The sequence below is a fragment of the Dermacentor andersoni genome, chromosome 6, assembly GCF_023375885.2.
Source record: "Dermacentor andersoni chromosome 6, qqDerAnde1_hic_scaffold, whole genome shotgun sequence".
Taxonomy (NCBI): domain Eukaryota; kingdom Metazoa; phylum Arthropoda; class Arachnida; order Ixodida; family Ixodidae; genus Dermacentor; species Dermacentor andersoni.
In genome coordinates this window covers 5774507-5796216 of record NC_092819.1, presented here as the reverse complement: position 1 = coordinate 5796216, position 21710 = coordinate 5774507, and the positions used below count along the sequence as shown (strand labels likewise).

Below are 21710 nucleotides of genomic sequence, written 5' to 3'. Positions count from 1 at the left end.
CCACTCGTTTCAAGCACAGCACACCAAACACACATTCAGCGCTGAACAGTGGGCGGTCGACGCAGTTGCATTTACATGACTTGCAGCGAGCAGCACATCCCTCGATGTCCGTTAAGCAAAGTCGGACACGGCGGCGCCACATCGCGGTTCGCTGCCAAGGCGCTAGGCCACTTCATTATTTCAATTGTCACCACCGCCGGGTTCTCAAGAAAGCACGGGTCACACAACGCAGATTCTGTACTGCCAGAGCTCACCGAGGCCAAAGCCGCCCTGCCGCACCACCACTACTCACGGCTTTCCGCCAAGTAACACAGAACCTACAACCAACACACAAGCAACGCACGTACAATCACATGTGCAATGTTGAACAACGCGCGGTCCAGAGAACGATCATGCCGAGGACGAACACGCCACGACGTCGTTCGGCGCCAACATCGCGCCTTCTCAAAAATCCCTAAACAATGCTGTCCCTAGGCACCTAGGATCAGGTCACGTGAGGGATTTTTGTACGACAAATAGACGCACGCCACCAGAACACCGTGAATTCAAAGCGCGCCGCCATAATGATTAGCGTCGGTCGCGCCATCTATCCCAAGCGCCGCGAAGTAGCAGGCCTGGGCTGCCACGCCGGGAGATGCGACCCGGCGCGAAAGCGAAACTTGGGCTTTTTAGCTGGGCGGAAGGCGTGTTTCGCGTTTTTTCTAGCCTGTCATTTTCGCTGTCTCGATTCAATCAAACTTCAAGACCTCATGCAAGTCCGCAATGGCCACACTGAGTGATGTGCAGACTGCAGAAGCGAATACATCGGGTAACCACGTAAGCACGTAACCTGTGAAGGATTTTACAGCACTGTGTTGGTGCCACATTTTATTAAAGCACGCAGAACATTGTCCTCTGCACTTTCAGTTTGGTCTTGTTTGTCATGGTCACTACTGGGTTGGCCGCGTTTGGCAACCAACTGGCGAGGTCGTTTGACTGCCTGATTAGCAGACGCCTGCCCTTCACCACCTGCACATTGAAAACAATATATATGTTATAGTAAGAAGGGCTGTAGTTCTTTCCCATGCCATCACTGTTGCGATGACATAAAGTCCTCTCAAAATGAAATAGAAAATGCACCAGGCCAATTGTATCGTGCAACCCCTTAAGAGTACAACATTAAGAACACAAGCCTACAGTACTCGAACAAGCAGCATGTGATGCTAAACCTGCACTCATTGGAAAATGAGGAACTACAGTAGTTATAATGTTCAACTACATGTGCAGTCAAAGCCCATATAACAGGGCGAGCATGACGGATGCAGGTTTTGTACAGTTGCACAAACCATGACAGGGCACATAAAATTACCATCCCTACTTAAAGCTGCATCATCAGGGAAGCCTTTGGTACAAGACAACAACCGCACCTGCATTCCAAAAAATTAGCCCCACCAACTGCAGCTACCTTGTATCAGACCTGTTTCGCTTGTGCGAGGCCATATCGGATTGTTAGCGCTCCCTTAGAAAACAGTAAAAGAAACTGGTGAGAACGAGCAAAATTTTGTTACAAAATACAACAATAAATAAGCACCTTATTTTCCTCGCCTTATGAACGGAAAAATTTTGCGCTTTGCCCTGCATAACAGCCCGCACGCAGTTTAGAGCTCAGGATGCTCAAATGAATTCGTTGCGAATGACACCTGCAACACCAGCTCGTAAAGACAGGCGCGCTGCAAGAACGCCTTCGGCGACGAGCAGTCGTTGTTTACGTTTTTGTCGACGCATGCTACGTGACGAGCAGACTTCGTTTTACTTTCATTAGCAATAACGCTCACCAGCAGGGCAACATACTATCGTTTACAACTTGTCATTCACGCTTAATGGTCATGCCATGCAGCAGCTGCAAGTATCGCTAACCGCAAACTCAACTGTTCCGCTTAACCATCGGGAGCTCTGCCTGAATGAAAACACGAAAAGGCTTGCCTTCTTGTTATAGCCAAGGCGAAGCACCGGCGCGGGATTCTGCTCTGTCGGCTTGTCCAGAAAGTGCTCGGAGCAAACCTGCGTGTTACACATATTACGTTCGTAGTGCCCAAAGTTGAACGTGGCACCAAAATATACACAGATCGAATACTCACTCGTGCATTTTCACTGGTTTGGTAGTTCTTCCTATTCACTGCAGCTATCCACCGGTGGCGCAGCTTGTCATTCTTCGTTGCGGATGGAAATCGGTGCAGGCTGAAAACACCGAACCGGCACGATTCCCTACGTGTATTGTGCTCTTCGCAAACAGCGCTAAGCAACCTGCTCCTTTTCCGCTGGTTATTTTGGCATCCAAACACGACGCAACGATGCCCAGATGACTTCTTGTACTTTGGATTCGCGTGAACGGGCACATTTCCTGACTTTGGAGTCCTAGAGCTAGCGCTAGCCATGTCTGCTGGTCGCCGGCGAACACGCTTTGGCAGCCCAGAACAAAATGGCGCTGGTCGACCGGGCAATCCGGGTGCGAGAGTATGCGTTCGATCACAAAATAGACACTTTTTGCTTGTTCTTCGGGGACGCACTACTCGCTTCTATCTTCTGATTGCCAGCCGCAATCGCGTCCCGCACAACACACTTAAAAGGATAACGCTAGAAGTAAGCAAATGCGAAGATGACCGCAGACAGTTGGCTGGGCGAGGTAAATTTAAGTCCTCAAGCGCCCGCGTTGCAATCCGCGAAGTCCCCGCAAAGATAGCGGCGAGCGCCCATCGCCTCTTTTAGTCGTCTGCTAGCCAAAGAGCAGCCAGACTAAAATCGCCCTGGCAGGTTCTGGCAGCCCGCGGTAGCCAAAACCGTCCAGCCCGTGCAAAACAAACGCCCGGCGGAAGTGCGTGGCATGGTGGGCGGAGCAACCCGAGATAAACGAAGACGCTCTGGCTGTCTCTGGCAGCCCGCGGGTAGCCAGAAGTGGAAAATAGAAGAAGCCCATTCGCCAACGGCTTTCTGGACTAAGAGAGCCGCCCGAAGAAAGAACACTTTCTCGCTGTTTCTCACAATAAACGTTCATTCCTCCTCCTCACGGCGGCTGACACGAGGCGGCTGGCGTATGCAATTACGTGCATACACGTAATTGCACTGCCATTGAACTGCCATTGAACAAGTACAGCCCCAATTGCATGGCCACTGGAATTCATGTAAAGTTCAGTGGTGGCAGATGGACCATAATGAGCCAGCAATGGAGGAGCCGTGAGCAAGCGTATGAGGGCGGAGATGGCTTCGGTTTGAACGAGGCCTCGTGTGAAAGCAACGTTCTTCTTAAGGGTACACAGACAAACGACTTCAACGTTTTTGGCGAATACGTCAACTTCTACTCGCGACAAAGAATTCAAAGTTTGCACAGCTATTTAAATGCGCTTCTAGTTGTTCCATATGAAAATTCTAGCAAAAAAATTGAGTAGTATGGAATTTACTAAAACATATATAGAACACATTTGTTACTTTGGTAAAGGAACATTTCAAAAATAACGATTTCTTCTAGAGCAACGAAAGTGCTCTCACATCTTCCCTACAACACGGGGACTTTACTGAACTAAAAGAAATACATTTCATAATTGCAGTCCTCAAATACGATCATTTTTAGATTTTACTTTCTAACTAGGCAGTTGTTGGATGGAGGTTGTAAAAAAAGTATTCGTTGAAAAATTTTCGGTTTAGTTCAGTCTCTGCAAAGTATTGAGCAATTATTGATTGAAATTTAGATGAAAAACGTTCACTCATCGCAGAGAAAATGTTCCTTACGCAAGTGAAAACAGCGTTTTCAAAAATATTGGTTTAAGTTTTAACTGTTCCACCATCCTAGTGTGCACCTGGGGCGTAGTCTGCAGTATCATCTGAAACAGATTTCTTTACGAAACCTTTCCTGGCCATCGCCATGGCCTTCCTTCGTTTTTGCATTAGTGTTGCATTACTTTATTTGTAGTGAAAATTGCAACGTAAGGAACCTTTTTTAGTAGCCACGCCCACTTTCACGAGCGGCTATGCATCAGATGCGCGATCTTGAATCGCTTGTGGTGCAACTATATATATAAAGGAAGAAAAACAGGACTAAAAGGGGTAGGGAGGTTAGTCCTTTTGAGGACTAACTGATTTGCTAAACCATTAGTCCTTTTGGGGACTAACTGACATGGGATCAACTGTTACTCCCCATGCGCTTACTCCTTCGAGGACTAACAGTTGCCCTTTTCCGATGCTCCTGAAGGGGGCAACGGTACTTCGTTCCGATGCTCCGCAATGGTGGAATTAATGAAATTAGGCATTTATTCCCTATAAAAAATTACAGAGCAAAAAAAAAAAAAAAAGAAACCTGCCCCGAGAGCAGGATTCCAACTCACGTCCTCTCACTAACAAGTCAGGAACTCTAACCATTTGACCACGGTGGTCGGCTGACAGGGCCGGATATTCAGACAGGGTTAAAGGGAAGCTGAAACACTTTTCGAAAAAAAAAAAAGAGTTCTCTGCGGCATTCTACAGTTTTGAGTCCCCTGAACACGAATATCTGGTTCAAAAAGGGCGGAAACAAACGCAAGCGGCTGTTTTTCCAAGAAAACGCGCACCAGCGCCTCAGGGCATCGCGCGAACGCCGCTGTTGCCCGTGATTGGTCGGGGCCACTTTGACGTCTTTCGCGGCAGTCTCCGGTCGGCGCCGCCGTTTCAGAGCCTAGCACGCTGTTCTGTTCTGGCTTCATAGCTGAGTTGTAAGCATTATGGAACGTTCTCGCTGTCTCGGACAGCTTGTATTTTCGCCGTACATGTATGTACATGTTCGAACCGACAGCCGATACGGAAAACGATGGCGGCAACGGTGGCAGCGGCGGCAACGACGATGTTGAGTGTGCCAACAGCGAGAGCGATGTGTGCACCTTCTCGCGCGTTGGAAATCTTAGCTGGTACGTATGTATTTTTTTTTTTCATCTAGCTGCAGGTTCCAATGCCGGGAGAAAAAATGCGCTAAAGTGTCACTGGGAACTTGCTGCTAGAAGAATGCCGAAGCACTAACTTCTCATTAGATTGTAAACACGGGTGCAATTCCGCGATGTCAAGCACCTTGCCGCTGCTTGTCTGAAGTAGTCCCGTGGTTTTTTGAGTGTTGATACACGATCGCGAACATAAGTGCCGCGTTTCAAAGCGCGCACATGCAGTGCTGCGGGGTACAGTCATGGAAGTTGTTTATACAAATCCAGAGATGGCCAGAGGTATTATGTGTGCAATATTCATACTATGGTTCGACGACTTTGCGATTGTGGCTCGATCAAGAATCGGTATGCGTGCTCCATGCTAGTGTTGACATAAAGATATTAGGCAGTTTTAGCACCGCCGTGTGGTAAACACAATAACTGCAACCGTACGTCGAAGGTCACTAGGCAAGCCTATACTCCATTTCATACCTCAGGTGCAACGCTGTGGAAGCTACGCACGAAGTCCGGTCACCAAAATTTATTACTGCGCGCGTTTCCGTGTATGCTTCGCAGCGTGCCAGCGGCGTTTGCTCGCGCGAGCATGCACGTGAAGCTGCCGCGACGGGCTGCAATTAAAAAATACCGAAAAGAAAATTGATTTAAAAAAACGTGTTAGCAGCCGTATAAGTACACGGGTTGTTTCTATGGGTAAATTCTTTCTTTTTTTCATTCAGAACTCAGCTTCTATATGCAAAATTTTCTAAAAAATCGGGTCAAGAAACACCGAACTTTTTCTAAGTGCGATCGCAGCCACTGCAAGAAGTATCTCAAGCCTCCACAGCGTTGCACCTGATGTATGAAACGGAGTACAGCAACGCTAGCAACAACGCGTTTCCGCATTTGTCGTAAGGCTATCCGGCTACGCTAAAACTGTGTTACCAGACGTTAATGGCTGCGAATGTTCGCATTTCTCGAGTGCATCAATGTGGGCCTAATCAGGCTTTCATTAAACTAGGTGCACCTGCATGTGCTGCGTATTGATGGAAGATGAAGAGCACAGCACAGTTGATTTCATCGGCACGAACTTATCTCTCCTCACCGCACGGACCCACTGCGCTGCAAGCTTCTTGTCCTTCGGGAACCTGTGAAACATCACATCGTCTCGCCCGCCTGTGTTCGCGCAGCCGAATGCTGCACAGAACGAGGGCATGTTGGGCGCCCTTGGCTGTAAGCACTCACGCAGCACAGAAGGAAAGAACAGTTTACGAAAATCGCAAAAGAAAACAAACGTGAGCGGCGGCGGCGGCAGATCTCTCATAGCGTCGTTCAGTAAAGCGCAGGACGGAAAGAGGCATGGCAGCACATGCCAGCACGCCGGTCCGGCAGCTCGGTCTCCGTCAGTGACGTCACTCTCGCCGGTTCTCTCCTCTGGCAACCACCTCACCCGGCGCTCCGGGAAGCGATGGGGGCGTGTCTGCGGGGGTGATTTAGAAAGCGATTTCCGCCCCTTATATTAACAAAACGAACAAAAAAATTACGGAACCGTAAATTATTAGGTCTGTTCTTCCCAATCCCAACAATTCATGGAAATTTAAAACCGTTTCAGCTTCCCTGAACGCAAGTGCGGCAATGTAAAAGAGACTCGGCATTTTGTGCATGCTATGCAGTGAGAGTCTAACGTTGAGTGTACTTGCAACCATTAGCGACTGCGAAAAGAAATCAGCCTGAGTATTCTTGGGGTCATCTAAATTGAGGCACTGCGTGTAGCGAGCTCAAACGGGGCACCCAAAACGACAGAGAAGGACAATTTCTGTCGCTTAGCTTGTCCCGTTTGAGCTACAGATCGCTTCAGTTAAGTTCGTAACCTCGTTTGAACTGAAGGAACTTAGGTACTATTGACCAAAAAAATCTAGCCGTCCATCAATGACTTGCGCGTTTAATGTGTATCGCTCACTTATGGTGTGCGCACGATTGGGCACGACTCTTCACAGTCCAGCTTTTAAGTTTCACGTAATTTTCTCACGAAGAGGCAAGGTGATGCTTTGCATGTAGTTCAATAGACAGTGCACGAACTTCGAACTATTCACTATTTATAGACAATACCGTTTTCGCCGCATCACTCCATGACGCGGACGAAAACAGCGCACGGGGAGTAACTGTTGCCGTTCGTCCTCCCGTTGCTCTCTTTCCGACCAGGGACTAAACACTTACTCTCCGAAGTTTGCACACGGCACGCACATTCATGCAGTTAGTCCTCTGAGGGACGAAAGCGCCCTTTTTAGGACTAACGGCCCAGTTACTCCCGTTTTCCCGGGGATTTTTCTTAGAGATGTGCAAGCGCGCCACTTGCTGGACATGTTCTCTATAAGATGAAGTATTTATTAGCCCTACTTTTGAGAAACGGTGTTTTAGACAAATTTTGGGCACCATCCCCCCTTAGAGAGGGCGGACGGTTTCGGCGAAATTCTTGATAGGACGACGGAAATACGAGCATAGCCCAACAAGGCTTCTTACGTCTGCGGTGGAAGACGGAACAGGAAAGTTCTGGACAGCGCGAATCTTGTCAGGGTCAGGTTGAACGCCAGCAGCACTGGCGAGATGGCCAAGAACGGTAATTGGACGACGTACAAAGTGGCACATGAATGAGTTCAGTTGCAGGCCAGCGCATCGGAAAACAGCAAGTCGGTAGACGCGTTAGATGACTCGTGAAAGTTGGTGAAAACTCTATGGCATCGTCTCGATAACACAGGCATGTGGACCATTTATAGCCGCGAAGTAAGAAGTCCATAGTTCTTTCGAAGGTTGCCGGCGCCCAACTAACCACGGGAACTGCCAGGTTCACACGTTCTTCACATAAAACCTTATGAGAATCGTATCTGTGGCCCTCGTTCGAGATTCCTGATAACAAACGAGAAAGCCAGACTTCAGTGCTTATTTCAACCAACCTAATGCCTAACTTCTTTTTTTTCTTTTTCCCGGGAACGCCACAGTTATCGAGGGACCGAGATGAAAATGATCAAACGGATGAAAGCCACGTGGTGCGCTACTTGTTCCAGTACCAGCGCCTCTAATGCAAAACGTGCTGGTCTACCGCTTCAACTATGAATTAAACCGATTCATGAAGTGGCATTTAAAACGTAAAAAAAAGTACTATCTATGCGCAAAAATAAAATATTTGCTTCTCCAAACGCGCTTCAGCAAGTCAAGTTTCTGCAATGGTGACGGATAACCACACCTATTCTGCTCTGTAAGCAATGAATTACCCAAAATAGTTTGTTTCCACGAACTTCCAATCTCAATGCTTATCTGCGAAAATCAGCGCGAGGACGAGCCACGATCGCAGCAACACCGACCGCGCATTTTGTAACTGACTCGTACAACAAACAATACAAATAAATTCTGAGCGTAACGCGAAACCTTTGAAATTAAAACAAGTAAGCGCTTAATAACTAACAAACAAACAAAAATTGCCTCGCGCTCTATTTACAAGTCAAATTTACGGATGCGCCACCTCTTAATGCGCACTCGATTGGGCCACCGGCCTTCGGGCCTCGCCGAGGGCAACAAAGGACGTCAGCAGTGTACACTGTTGTCGCCTCCCACTTTGTGCGCCCGCGGCTTGCTTTCTTGTCCCTGAAGGGGAGGCCGTAAACGCGGGAAGAATAGCCAGTCTCCCTTTGTCCTCTCTCTCGCGGCGCATTCCACTGCAGTGACTGTCGGATATCTCAGCCCGGTTGAACCTTTCAGCCGCACTCGCAGAGACGCAACGGCCGCAACGAACCTTTTCAAGTTCTGCGCGGCGGCCTGTTCCTTTGTCTTACGGGCTGAGGTGTGGCGCCTTTCTCGACTTCTCGCCGTGCCGAACACTTCGCCCGTTTTAACTTGCACCGCCTCAAAACTTTTTGCCATGCCAGGCGGTCACTGAATGTGCCTTTGAAAATCCCTGAGCGTCAGGTTCCTGCCCTGCTTCTCTCGAAGGTTGCAACGTGGGCTTGTTGGTAATGCATCTTCAAGGGGCAGGAAAGCGCTGTGTGTGTCGCTGTGTGTCTTGTTTCGTCCCGTCTTTTAATCGCAGGCCACTTCCTCTCAATATGGAGCCTACTCAGCGAATGCGGCGCCTTGCATATGCCAAGAGGCATGCCAAGGCTACGAGTTCACTCCCCTTGACTGAACGCATCGTATACACGGACGCTGCACTGCCTGCAGACGACGCTAGTAACACCTGTTATGCCACTGCGTGGTACGACCAGACAAATGAAAATCAGAACCGCCGCCATCATGTATCAGCAGAAGCAATGACCAGCACCCGCGGTGAGTTATTGGCCATCCTAGATTATTTGGAGTGGGCCCTCGCAACTTCGTCTCAAACTGACCCTGTTCACCATCATGTGTACACAGACTCCCAGACTGCCCATCAGGCATGTGATAATGTTATTTACACAGATCCCGTACTGCAGAAGATCCGGCACCAGGCACGCCTGCTCCGCGAATGCGGTCACGATGTTACCATCCACTGGGTCCCTGCGCACTGCGGTATCCCCGGAAACGAGAAGGCTCATAGACTGGCGCGCGCTCATCTCTCTACCGCGCTAGCCAGAGCCTCCGATACTCCTTATCCTCTCCTAGCTACCACACCTGAGGTAGCACACCCGATGGCAGACAAGCATGCGACCAAACAACGACGTGCCGCCTACCTGACAGCAGTGGGCTCTATACACTCTCTATACCGTCTCTTCCACCCAAGGTATTCACACGGCGAGAGTCAGTTTTGTTTCGGAGAATTCAGACAGGCACCCTCCTTACTCCTCACTTGTTGAACCGTTTCCACAGGGGTGGCACACCACCACCCCAAAGTGGGTTCTGTTCCACGTGCATATGTGCTGATCTCAACCACCTTTGTTGGGAGTGCCCCCTCTGCATCCCACCAAGGCTTCGTGCCCTGGCCACCATACAGCGGGGACCCTGGCCTTCTTCTCTCCGGACTTGGGCTTGCCCGGATACCACGTCTCCGGACCATGCCATCGAGCTCTGGCGAGCGCTGCTGTTGTTCCTCCGGGACCCAGTGGCACCACCCGTCGGCGATCGGCGCCGCGACAGCCACAAGCGTCATGCGGCCCCCACTTAGCTGCCTCCAGGACGTTCGTTAATAAAACGGAGGCAGCCTTACCCTTCCCCTTTTGCAATAACACCCCTCCACTTTCCACTGCAGCGTCTTCGGCGCATTTTAATGTGGAATAAACGTGGTTTCATTCATTCATTCGCACTACCGTACACCCCTTGAAGATTCTCCTCTCCTTTTGACGCTTCCGGAACGTCGCTCAAGTGCGGAGGTATGAGAGAGTTTTTCAGCGCCTCCTTGACCTTTTTTGGGGCTGCTTAAGCGAGCCTCATCTCCGCAAGGAATGTCCTCCGGAAGAGTCGCTCCTTCTACTTTCGCGATGCAATCGCTCTCTTCGCCTGCCACTATTTCTTCTTTAACAACCTTCAGTCTCTGATTAGTCTCTAATTTCTCTGCTAGCCCTTGCTGCAGTATTCTCACTGACAAGGATGCCTCCTTGCTAGCACCTTTTCCACCGATTTCACTAGCTATGTGCTGCGCTTCCTGAGTGTTTATGTCATGAGCCATATTTTTGGCTTCATTGCCGCGATCTCTCGAGCCTTGGAACGCGTGAGAGCTGGGACCATATGGTCGCCAAAACTCAGGCCCTTTTTCTTCAACAGCATTTCCGAGTGATATGGAAATAAGTAGGGATAATGTTTCGACAGATTTGGCGATACTGCTGCTTTAGTTAGCAATAGTCCAAACGGCTCTTCAATCTTCACTCTCACTATGGGCAATCAAACACTATTCTCCTCGACTACCTGCCGGATCCACGCATATTCCCCGGTGAAATCCTCAGGCTTCACGAACGCAGGATGGGCAATGTCCATTGTCGCAGCTGTGTCCCTAAGTACCGTACACGACATTCCATTCACTACAAGGTCGCAAAGGTAAGGTTCTAAGAGGGCCAAGTTGTCTCTTTGCCATTCACGAAAAAAAAACAATGCTAAGCTTCTGACAGCCGTTCGCAAGGTGTCCAGGCTTCTAGAAACAGAAGCAGACGACCGGTTTTCTAGCCTCAAACGCTTTTTCTGTTTTTCTTTCGTTTACTGCGGTGTTATTCTCTCCTGAATTATCGGGTTGCACGTCCTTTGTCCCACCTCCAGCTTTTCTGTGGTGAATATGGCGCCTGTTTTCATCTTTACTGAATTTAGTGAATGGCCTTACACGTGTTTTCTCGGATTCGCGACATGCCACGAATTCATCTGCTAGCACTGCAGCGCGTTCCAAGGCTTTTTAGCCCGACCTATCTTGAATCCAAAGGCGCATCTCTTCGCTCAAGGACCCATATAACTGCTCGATGCAGATTAACTCAACAACATTCTCGTGACAACCGAACGCGTCTTACTCTTTTAGCCACTTCATTAAAGTGGCTTTTAGGTTGTACGTGAAATCTTGAAAAGACTCGCCCGGCGTTCTAGCTGTCTCCCGAAACGACGACGGAAAGCCTCCGCTGAGAGCCGATATTTCCTTAGCAACGTAGCTTTTAATTTCTGATAGTCATCTGCGTCATCTCTCGTTAGCGTTGCAATTATTTCGGTTGCTTCGCCAGGAAGAACCGTCAGAATCTGTTGGGGCCAACTCTCTAGTGCCAACCCTGTTTTTCTCGCAGGTTCAAAAGTAACGAGAAAAAATCCCATGCCATCGTTTACAAGCTTGTACGACGGCATGAGATCCCCTATTTTTCTTCCTGCTTCACCTGAACTTCTTTCATTTATTGAGATGTTATTTGCCGATTGCATGGCTAGATCCCGCTGCACGACTAGTTCTCTTAGCTTTAATTCATGCATGAGCTCTCTGTTCTTGTCGTTCCCGTTTTTCTACAGCTTCCTTTTGATCAGCTTGCCTTTCTTTCTCATTTACTTGCCTTTCTTCTGCAGCATATTCTTCAGCTTTCTCAGCTCCTTTCTCCATTTCTTCCCATGCTTCTGCAATTACATATTCAAGAGCCTCTCACTTCTCAATCGCCTCAATAAGTTGCGGCTTTCTCTTACTTTTCCGTCCTCAATTCCCGGCTCTTCACACAGTAATAACAGCTCTGGCTTTCTCCGTTTGCTTAAATCCATGGTAAATTCCGAACGAGGACTTTCTTACTTTGCTGTGACGTGAGGAAGCTTTAAACAGGAGCCTCCACGCGCATACACTAATTTGCCGTTTTAGAAAACACACGAGCTAAAACCTGGCAAATTCTCAAAGAATGCCAAGCGCTCGCAATTCTGCTGAAGCCAGGACGAAGGGTGGAGTATCGCATTGCTACCATCTAGCTGATACGATCTCTTCCCGCAGGGGCGTTTGCGTCAGCAGGCGTTTGGTGTGTTGCGACACCACGTACCCGAGCACACGAGGGTTGGACCCTCCCGCGTGTAGCCGTGCGCGGTTTAGCCGTGTCTGGGGAAAGGGCGATCCTGGGGATTGAGCCGATGCTGGGTGTTTGGACCTTTAAGGCCCCCCGGTGGAGGCAACACACGCCTTTGGCCTCTGCTTCACATAGACGGCATCTCCAGACTGACCCACCTGGAGGAAACCGGCAGTCACCTTTTCCTGTCTCTCTCTATCCTCATCTTCGTCTTTCTCTTCCACTTTTGATCTTTCCTGTCTTCTCATCTTTTCCATTCACTTCGACTTTTCCTGGCGGCAAGGGTTAACCTGGTGTGGCTGTCCTATCTTGGGTATACCATATTATGTTATAGTAACGGCATACTGCTGGCGCTGTGCAGACTTGTTTACATGTTCTGCCATGCCCCCTTGTTGGGCTCCGTGGTGGGTGGCAGACGCCGTTGCCGAACAAATCACTTTTTCTATGAGATCCTCGAACCCGTTTTCACCCGATCGTGCCTCGAAAAGGGTGCGCACCGACGCAACCTCTCTATTCATTCCAAAAAACAAAGAAACTCTCCCGAAATTCCACGTCCTTCACTGCGAACAATCATCTACAAAAGCTAGAACAATTTCCCCATTTCTTGTGGCCCAATGCCTAAAAGAGACTATTGGAGCTGGCTATAAGGTAACAAAGATGGCAAGTGGGGATTTGCTCCTCGAACTAAAAGACAAGGAACAGTACAACAGACTCGCACACTTCGTAGCCCTTGGTAACATCCCTGTTTCTGTGAGCACACATCGAACCATGAACACAGTAAAAGGCGTAGTCTCAGATGAAGCCCTAATGACATTGAATGAAGAAGAACTCCTGGATAGATGGAATGACCAAGGCGTTTTCCATGTGCATACCATCAAAATCAGACGAAATGACAATGAAATCCCAACAAAGCATTTAATACTCACTTTCAGCTCAACTACTCTACCCGAGACTCTTGAAACCGGCTATGTAAAACTTAATGTTCGACCCTACATTCTCAACCCGCGACGTTGCTTCAAATGTCAGAGATTTGGTCACGCATCCCAGAGCTTCCAAGGACAGCTTATGTGCACAAAGTGCGGCACAACCAGTTACTCTGCTGACGACTGCACTAATGAGGTACATTGTGCGAACTGCGGTGGCAGTCACCCTGCATACTCCAGAGCTTGTCCAGCCTGGAAGAAAGAAAAGGAAATAATTACTGTAAAATTTAAGGAGAACATAGCATTCCGTGAAGCACGACAAAGGGTTTCCTCGTTACTTTCACTGAAAACAACTTTCGCTGAAGTGGTGCAACGGGGGGCGGCACCACAACAGCCTGTGGCGGCAGCCTGGACCACGCCTAGCGTGCCGAGGCTTGCGCCACCCGCCCCTACGGTGGGAACAGCCAGCGCTGCCCTACCATCTCTCAAACTGTCCACACCAGTGACCTCTTCAATCTCCGGCAGCAGCCAGGGCACCGCAGAGGCCACAGGGGTCTTGTCGACCTCCGGCCCCGTGGGGACGAAGACTTCGTCGCTTGAGATGAAGTCTACGCGACGCACACATCGCTCTCGGGAGCGGGTGTCCAGTGCCTCGCAAGAGGCTATGAACACCAGTCCAAGCCAAACGGCGCAGGTAGCGTCGAAGGAGCGGCGAGGTTCTCTTGACCGCTCCAAAAAAGACAAAACACCAATTAGAGGGCCTAACAAAGGTTCTGTAAGGTAATGTCACTCTCCTCGCTTTTGAGATACACAGCACAATTTTTTTCTCAACATGGACGACATCATACAGTGGAATGTTAGAGGACAATTAAGAAACCTAGATGACGTCCAAGAAATTATCTATAAGTTTAAACCTAAAGTGCTGTGTGTGCAAGAAATCCACCTAACTTCCAAGCACACTAACTTCCTCCGACAATACATGACTTTCCGGAAAGACCGCGAGGATGCTGTCGTATCATCTGGCGGTGTAGCCATCATTGCTGATAGAAGTGTAGCGTGTCAGCATTTGAAGCTCCAAACGGCCCTTGAGGCCATGGCCGTTCAAGCCGTACATTTAAATAAACTCATTACCATCTGCTCTTTGTATATACCACCACATTATCAGCTTCACAGACGCGACTTAGAATCACTAATAGATGAGCTCCCAGAGCCCTATCTGATTCTCGGTGATTTTATTGCACACAGTAGTTTGTGGAGCGATACGCGCTGTGATGCGCAAGGTCGCGTCATTGAACAGGTGCTTTTTTCCTCTGGAACATGTCTCTTGAATACGAAGGAGCCCACATATTTTAACCTGGCCAACAATTCATAGTCTGCCATAGATCTTAGCATTTTATCGCCAACGCTTTTACCCCATTTAAATGAAATGTGCTTAACAACTCGTATGGGTGTGACCACTTCCCAATAATCCTAACTACGCCAAAACACGATCAACTTCCCCCGCAGGTCTCTCGGTGGAAGGTTGACTCAGCCGATTGAGAACGGTACCGAACTCTTACACACATGGCTTGAACTGAGATGTCTGGTATAACCGTAGATGATGATGTTGCATATTTTACAGCTTTTATACTTGATGCCGCCTGTAAATGTATTACTGAAGCGAGTGGCATGGGTTCCAAGCGGCGTGTTCTCTGGTGGAACGATGCATGTAGGCAAGCACGGAGGAACCAGAGCAAGGCGTGGGCGATGCTTCGCTATTCTCCAACAGCAGAAAAACTGGAAAACTTTAAACATGTCAAATCCCAGGGAAGGAGAACGCGCCGACAAGCAAGACGAGAGAGTTGGGCGAAGTTTATATCAACCATCAACTCGTACACAGATGAGACAAAAGTCTGGAATAGAGTGAAGAAAGTTAATGGGCAACGAACGTATTCCATGCCTTTAGTAAATAGCCACGGAGAAAGCCTGGAAGATCAAGCCAACTTTCTTGGTGCACATTTTGAACATATATCCATCTCCTCACACTACTCCGAAACCTTCCTAAAGTACAAAACACGAATAGAGAAGCAAAAGTTAGAAAGGAAATGTGCGAAAAGTGCGGCGTACAACGAACCATTCTGCATAGCAGAACTGCAGGCAGCACTGAACTGTTGTAATACATCCGCCCCAGGTTCAGACCGCGTAATATATGAGATGTTAAAACAACTGCCATCCGAAACACATAAAGCCCTCCTTCAGGAGAGCACGTTGTTGGGCGAGTCGGTCGTACATACTTAAAGAAGGAAATTGCGCTAAAAAAGACACGGACGAGTAAGGACATGGACGGGCGCAAACTCGCGACTGATTTTATTCAGAAAGAACATAAATATATATACCTAGATTCTTATTCAATCATTGCCTAAGCGCACATGCCAAGAACGTTTTCTCTTTCTTATACAAATTGATACTAGAATCGCTTACGCATGCATCACCTGACTTATCAATGTAAAAAGCCTCTGCTAGTTCACGTGCTACCTGGTTACGACTGCGCCTTAAGATTTTGGTTCTAGCCAGCAAAGGCTGGCATGCTTTATCAGGCGTAGCCAAAGGGCATGCGCCGCAATGTAAGGGCAAATTTGACCCTTTTTCGTTAACCATAGAAAGCTTATGTTCCCTTAATCGTTCATTTATACAACGGCCCGTCTGGCCAATGTAAACTTTTCCACATGTCAGGGGAATTTCATACACAGCCCCGACCGAACACCTGACAAACTGGGTGGCGTGACGTTTCGTGCAGTCTCGCACGCATTCCTCGCCGGAGACAATCCGGGGGCACAAAGAGGCCAACTTGCGCGGGGCAGAAAATACCACCGGCACACCGTAGCGATTGGCTATATTCTTTAGGTTGTGGGAGACCCTATGAATATAGGGGAGAACCGCCGGTCTGGTCTTCGGTTGACCGCCACCTTCTTGAGGTGTTCTAGGTTTCAAGCTTTGCAGAAGCTTCTCTGCCACAGCAGCCACGACGGAAACGGAAAAACCAGCCTTCTGTAACTTGCCAATCTGATTGTTGAGGCTGTCCTTTACCAGGTGAACACATGATTTCTGCAGGGCTTCCTTCAGGCACAGCATAACAATGGCGCGTTTTACCGTCTTAGAATGAGCGGACTCAAAAGGCAACAGGTCTTTCCGGGCGCGTGGTGAGTACATCCAACACGTGTGATACACCAGATCAAGCATGATCAAGTAGATGTAAGCATGAAATGGCGACTGGCACATTGGTTGGCCACACTCTTAAAATGAGTGTAGTGCGTGTTCGCAACGGCACACCCCAACACAGCACACAGCGCCACGCTGTACTGTGCACTGGCTCATGGTCCCGTATCCCAGTGGGGGACCGCGCTCCGGCTTCAGGGTGACGTGGCGTCGCGGCGATGCCCTCACGCGACACCTGGCGCGCTCCTGCCGCAGCAGGTGTTCCCGTTTGCCCGCTCTGCTCCGTCAAGGCGAGCTCCTGATGTGGCGACGCAACCAATGGGACTTTAGGTGCCGCTTCGCTGCTACAGACGCCGGCTTTTTCGCTCAGTGGGCTATTTGACGCGCTCGCATAAAAAAAAAAACAGTGACAAAGCGGCACGTTCTGCAGTTCCTGCAATTATACACACGACTGCAGATCAGAGAACTCGCTCGACTCACTCAGACCGACGCGGGAGTCTCAGTGAGCTCGGCTGAGTAGAGTTTTAGTGAGTCCTAAGGAAAAAATACATTTTGTGAGCGAGTCTGAGCTACATGTGTTTATTCTGACGACATCAAAAATCGCAGTTTCGCCCGAGAGGCAAAGCGTCCACGGCGATAGCAAATTATGCATAGCAGATGTGTGCCGTGCGGTGTAGGAGGCAACACGAGAAAAACGGATTCGCTTTGGCTGCCTCTGGCACGGGTAGCGAGAGCAGGAAAATTGAAGAGGCTCAATGTGTCCTCGCGAATAAAATTCAAGTAGAAAAATAAGCAAAAGCCTATTTGCCTTTGCTGGCCTTAGTGTCTTGACGTGGATGCGTTGGCGCAGGTGAAAAAATGTTGATATTTTTTTCTGCGACTTGACGGCTCAAATGAACCATCAGAACGCTTCGTCTCATCGGACCTCGCTGCGTGCTTTGTCAACTTGTCTGATAGTGTGTTGATTTGGCTTGTCTCGTTGTATGGTCCGATGTACGACTTTAATAAGGTAATGCACCTCTGGCGTCACATGTTTATACCATTAAAGCCACAAAGTTCTGGAATTGAAAATCTAAAGCGCGACTTTGGAAATGTGAATGCGTCTTTCGCATTAGAAGTTCACGAGAACTGTTTACCCATAAAGTTGCGAATTTCAAATCCATGCGCTCCGTAGATTCCGCGGCCTCCGCGATATGCCGCGACGATCCCGCTCGCCATCCAAACGCCCTTTAAATTTTGTGCTCGGATGGGGCTCTTTGCGTTATCAAACTCCCGGTGCATGGGAGTTGCCGCGAAATCCAGCCCGAGTTCGCAATGTTCGCGCTGAAATGTCTGTTCGAGCGTGAAAAATACATTCCAGACAGAATCCTGAATGGCTGCGATCCGGCGCCGGGGGTTGTTTTAGTCGGGGGTGCATGACAGCACGAAAAAATTTCGGGGGGGGGGGGGCGCTGAAGCTCCATAAGCGCCCCCCCCCCCCCTCCCCCGCGTGCCTACGCCTCTGGCAATAGGTATGCATACGTAGAGAGAGAGATAGGTCAGGCCATTCGCTGCTTGCCTTCTGCCAAATTGTTGGTACACCAGTGAATCGACCGCCACGGCAAACGTGCAGTCAACGCGTGCCCTCCTTATTCTGGCGCTGCTCAGGCCACTGTGGGGGAGAGCTTGGGTGCAAGATGCGCCGCGGAAGGGCGCAGGGACTGGGAAATGAGCGGAGAGGCCCGTCATCTTTGCCTCGTGGCTGCAAAAGAGGGCCGAGCAACCGCACCCTGGCCTTGGGCGCGCGTGGACGCTGGGCGTTCAGCAATGCGCACAAGCGGCACGTGTGCGGTCGCGCGAGCATCGAGTGACGTCAAGGTTACGTCATAGAGGTTGCGTTTGCTGAAAGAGACCTGACGGTGCTTTGACATAAGACGCGTCTAACCGCGCTTCTATATTCACAGTTGGGATCGTTTGCGGACAGTACGAGTGCGGCACACGCCAACAGCGCGCGTGTGCATTCGCGTGCTCAAACCGCAAATTGCAATCTTTCGGCTTTAGTGACGTAACGATGCGGTCGAGACACGCAGCCTTTCTGCCAGAGCTCAGCTACTTGAGTGCGACGTCCAGGAGAAAGAAAAAAACGCAGCAGTGTCTTGATAAGGAGAGGTGCGTCGCCGTTCACATTGCGATAACTCGCGTGGTGAAAGTGACGGCAGGGAGCGCGCGTTATCTGATAGAAGAAAATTGCGCTACGATTCGGCGAGTTGCGGGAAGCCTCGACTCGTCACAGCGCCGCCGGTGCGAGGCGAGCTTCGTGTACACATAAACAACGGCCGCAGTCGAGCCCCAAGGCCGCTTCGGGTGCGTACGGAACGGCGACGTCGGCGGCTCGCGCGCCCTTGAGGCGGCGGCGGAGGAGAGATCCCGAGTGGAAAGGAGAGCACGTGCCGTATTCGCGCGAACAGACCGCTCTGCGAGACCAACGCTTGATCAAACGTTAAACATTCCGGTGACAGTTCATTGTGTAAATGCGCGCTGTATGCCAAGTCAGGTTAAGAACGTGACTCGAGCGTCCTTCATTTCTCTTCAACGAGCCTACCTCCCCTTTTAAAAATCTAAACGTTGTAAGCAGCAAAAACAGCAGCAGACACATACATAATGTAAGAATCGCCAGCAGATGCAGCATACGTACGTTCGAGGGCGTTTTCTACTCGCGATTGCCTTATACCACAAATTTAGGTTCGAGCTTAGTTGATGGGTCATACTTGTGGAAATAAACGGCGCAAAAATTGACGTGGAGAGAGGACAAGAGGCTGTGTCGCATGTGCGTCTTCTTTATTGTCCTCATCTGCTGAGCGCCGTTGATTTTCCGAGGCCTTGTGCACGCGCAGGCACCCGGCCTTGAAAACCACGGGTTGCGCGTGGCGCTGTTGCGTTCTTCCTGCTTCGTCCTCTCGCGGTGTGCGCCCAGCGAAGCTGTTCTTCCGGGACAGCGAAGCCGGTCGGCCGCACCCACAGCCGGCTCGTCGCCGCTTTGCCGGAGTTCCGCTTGCAGGTAAGTGCGCCACCTTGCATGCACGCAGTCAGACGAGGCAGCAGATGCGTCGAGCGACGTCGGTCAGGGCAGATCGGCCCGTGGAGCACAGTCGAATATCGTGCAGCATTATACGAGACCACGTGATTTCTTTTGTCCTGCTCCTTTGAAAAGGTGTATTTTGGCAGCAAGCATAAGACGCGATGGATGGCCGTTGGCGTCCCGTGGAGCCGCTTTATTGTCGCCGGAAGTAAAACTACGCGCACGATGACGGCCATCGCTTGCAAAGGTGTTCGTCAAAATTTTACAGCGAAGCTGTTTACCTCTACCCCTGTATACCTCCCCCGCATGCGTTCCCACGGGGCCCGCTTAATTTGCTATCACGGCACGTGGACAGGAATGCGTGGACCGATCCCGGAGATGAAGCACTCCGCCAACTTCCCCAATTAGCTCTAATAGCTTGGGTCCAAATAGAGAGAGAGAGAGAAAACAACTTTATTGAAAAATGCCAGCAGAATCGGTTAGGCTCCCTCCACTCAGGGAGGACAAGCTCTTTAGCGCGACGCGGCTACAACGTCAGTCTCGTGCGTTGTGCTCCTCGAGGTCTTGGTCCCTCGCTACTTCCGCGGGTCCGAGAGGTCCAAATGAAAAGATTAAATTATGGGGTTTTACGTGCCAAAACCACTTTCTCATTGTGAGGCACGCCGTAGTGGAGGACTCCGGAAATATCGACTACCTGGGGTTCTTTAACGTGCACCTAAATCTAAGCACCACGGGTGTTTTCGCATTTTGCCCCCATCGAAATGCGGCCGCCGTGGCCGGGATTCGATCCCGCGACCTCGTGCTCAGCCGCCCAACACCATAGCCATTGAGCAACCACGGCGGGTATGGGTCCAAACAGAACCACATAATTTCGGCGTTGTAAGAGAAACACTATACAAGAACGTGCACTCAGTGTAGCAGGTTGGCCTTCGTGCGCTTCGTATAGTTTACATGCTGTATGATGAGCCACGGCAAGGAGTGCGGCGATGGCGCGGCTGCTGCAGCAGCGGTTGCGGCAGATGCGCAGGTGCGGTGATCGCGGCGGCGCCTGTGTCGTCGTAGTGTGCTTCTGTATGAAAAAAGAGACCGTACGATTTCGTAATGTATGCAGCCCATGTATGCAGCCTAAAGAGCTTCGCTTGTATGAATGCTGCTGTCCCACGAATTTTTCTTGTTGGTAATGTCAACAAGGGCGCAAATATCTTTTCTCTCCTCATCTGTACTGGCGTTGTTCGGAAACCAGATAATTCAGTGGTTTTACACGCCGTCCCAACAGGAGCCCGAACCCTCCTCCCCCTCACACCAATATTTTGGAAAGAGCCCCCTGTCTATCACAGACATAAGCACAGACAAAAAACTTTAAAGACTCAAACGTAGTTGACGTCTACGAAATGTCGAGCATTGAATAATGTAACTGCTGCGAAGCGAGCGGTTATGTTGAGATTATGTGCTGTAGTGCTTGTATATTTATAAGTTATAGATATAATGTTTCTAGTAGAGAGATATTAGGTTGCTATGTAAAGAAATGAGACGGTCTGTTTAGTCCGCCATCTCAATGAACTTCCTCTTCTGTGCCTGCACCCCCAGTCTCGGTCGTCTTCTTCAGGCACTTCACACGCTCCGCGGCTTTGATTGTCTCCTCTTGGGGTAACACGGAATGACGTTGCCAATGGCGCTTGATTCAATCTGCTCCCCTGGTGCTTCGTAATAAATGACCTTCATAACGCCTACTCGTTCCACTGTTTTGGTCACTACGTAGGGGCCGACAAATGGCGACTCCAAGACGCGTCAAGTCCTTCGCGTACAAGAACCAAGTGTCCTGGTTCGATGTCTGGAATTTTAGACCGATGTTTGGCATAATGTTTCTTCATTGATAGCTTGTACTGCTGCTCCTGTACTTTTGTCTTGGCACGTTCTTGTAGATTTACCTTGCCTATGATTCCCAGGAGATGATCCGCCGGTAGCCATGCGCTGGTTCCACAGGCAGCAAAATGAGGCGTGCAGCAACCAAGGCCAGCTGTAAGGAGCGGTTGTGATGCCGGACAGCAGCAGCTTCCAGAGCACATTTCCAGCCGCCAGGAAAATTTGGATGTGATGTTATATATTGTTACGGAAAGGAAGAAGCGTGCGTCTATTCTCAGATGGCTTTTAATGGCGG

General features: G+C 49.8%; 1 protein-coding gene and 1 long non-coding RNA gene across 3 annotated transcripts in view; both read left to right on the top strand.

Annotated features, from left to right (window-relative positions):
• The window catches only part of LOC126521650 (NADPH azoreductase-like), a 148892-nt gene that overhangs the window by 6306 nt on the left and 120876 nt on the right, over nt 1-21710 (top strand). The window contains exon 1 of one of the 2 annotated variants that reach the window (XM_050170372.2): nt 19450-19531. The exons of the other annotated variant lie outside the window; for it this stretch is intronic. The gene's annotated coding sequence lies outside the window, so the exon portion shown is untranslated. Of the gene's footprint in view, nt 1-19449; nt 19532-21710 lie in introns of those variants that run through there. 2 annotated transcript variants of the gene reach the window in all.
• Nucleotides 6741-10178, top strand: LOC129382214 (uncharacterized). Its single transcript, XR_008610306.1, has 2 exons — nt 6741-9230; nt 9363-10178. It is a non-coding gene; the product is annotated as an uncharacterized lncRNA (long non-coding RNA).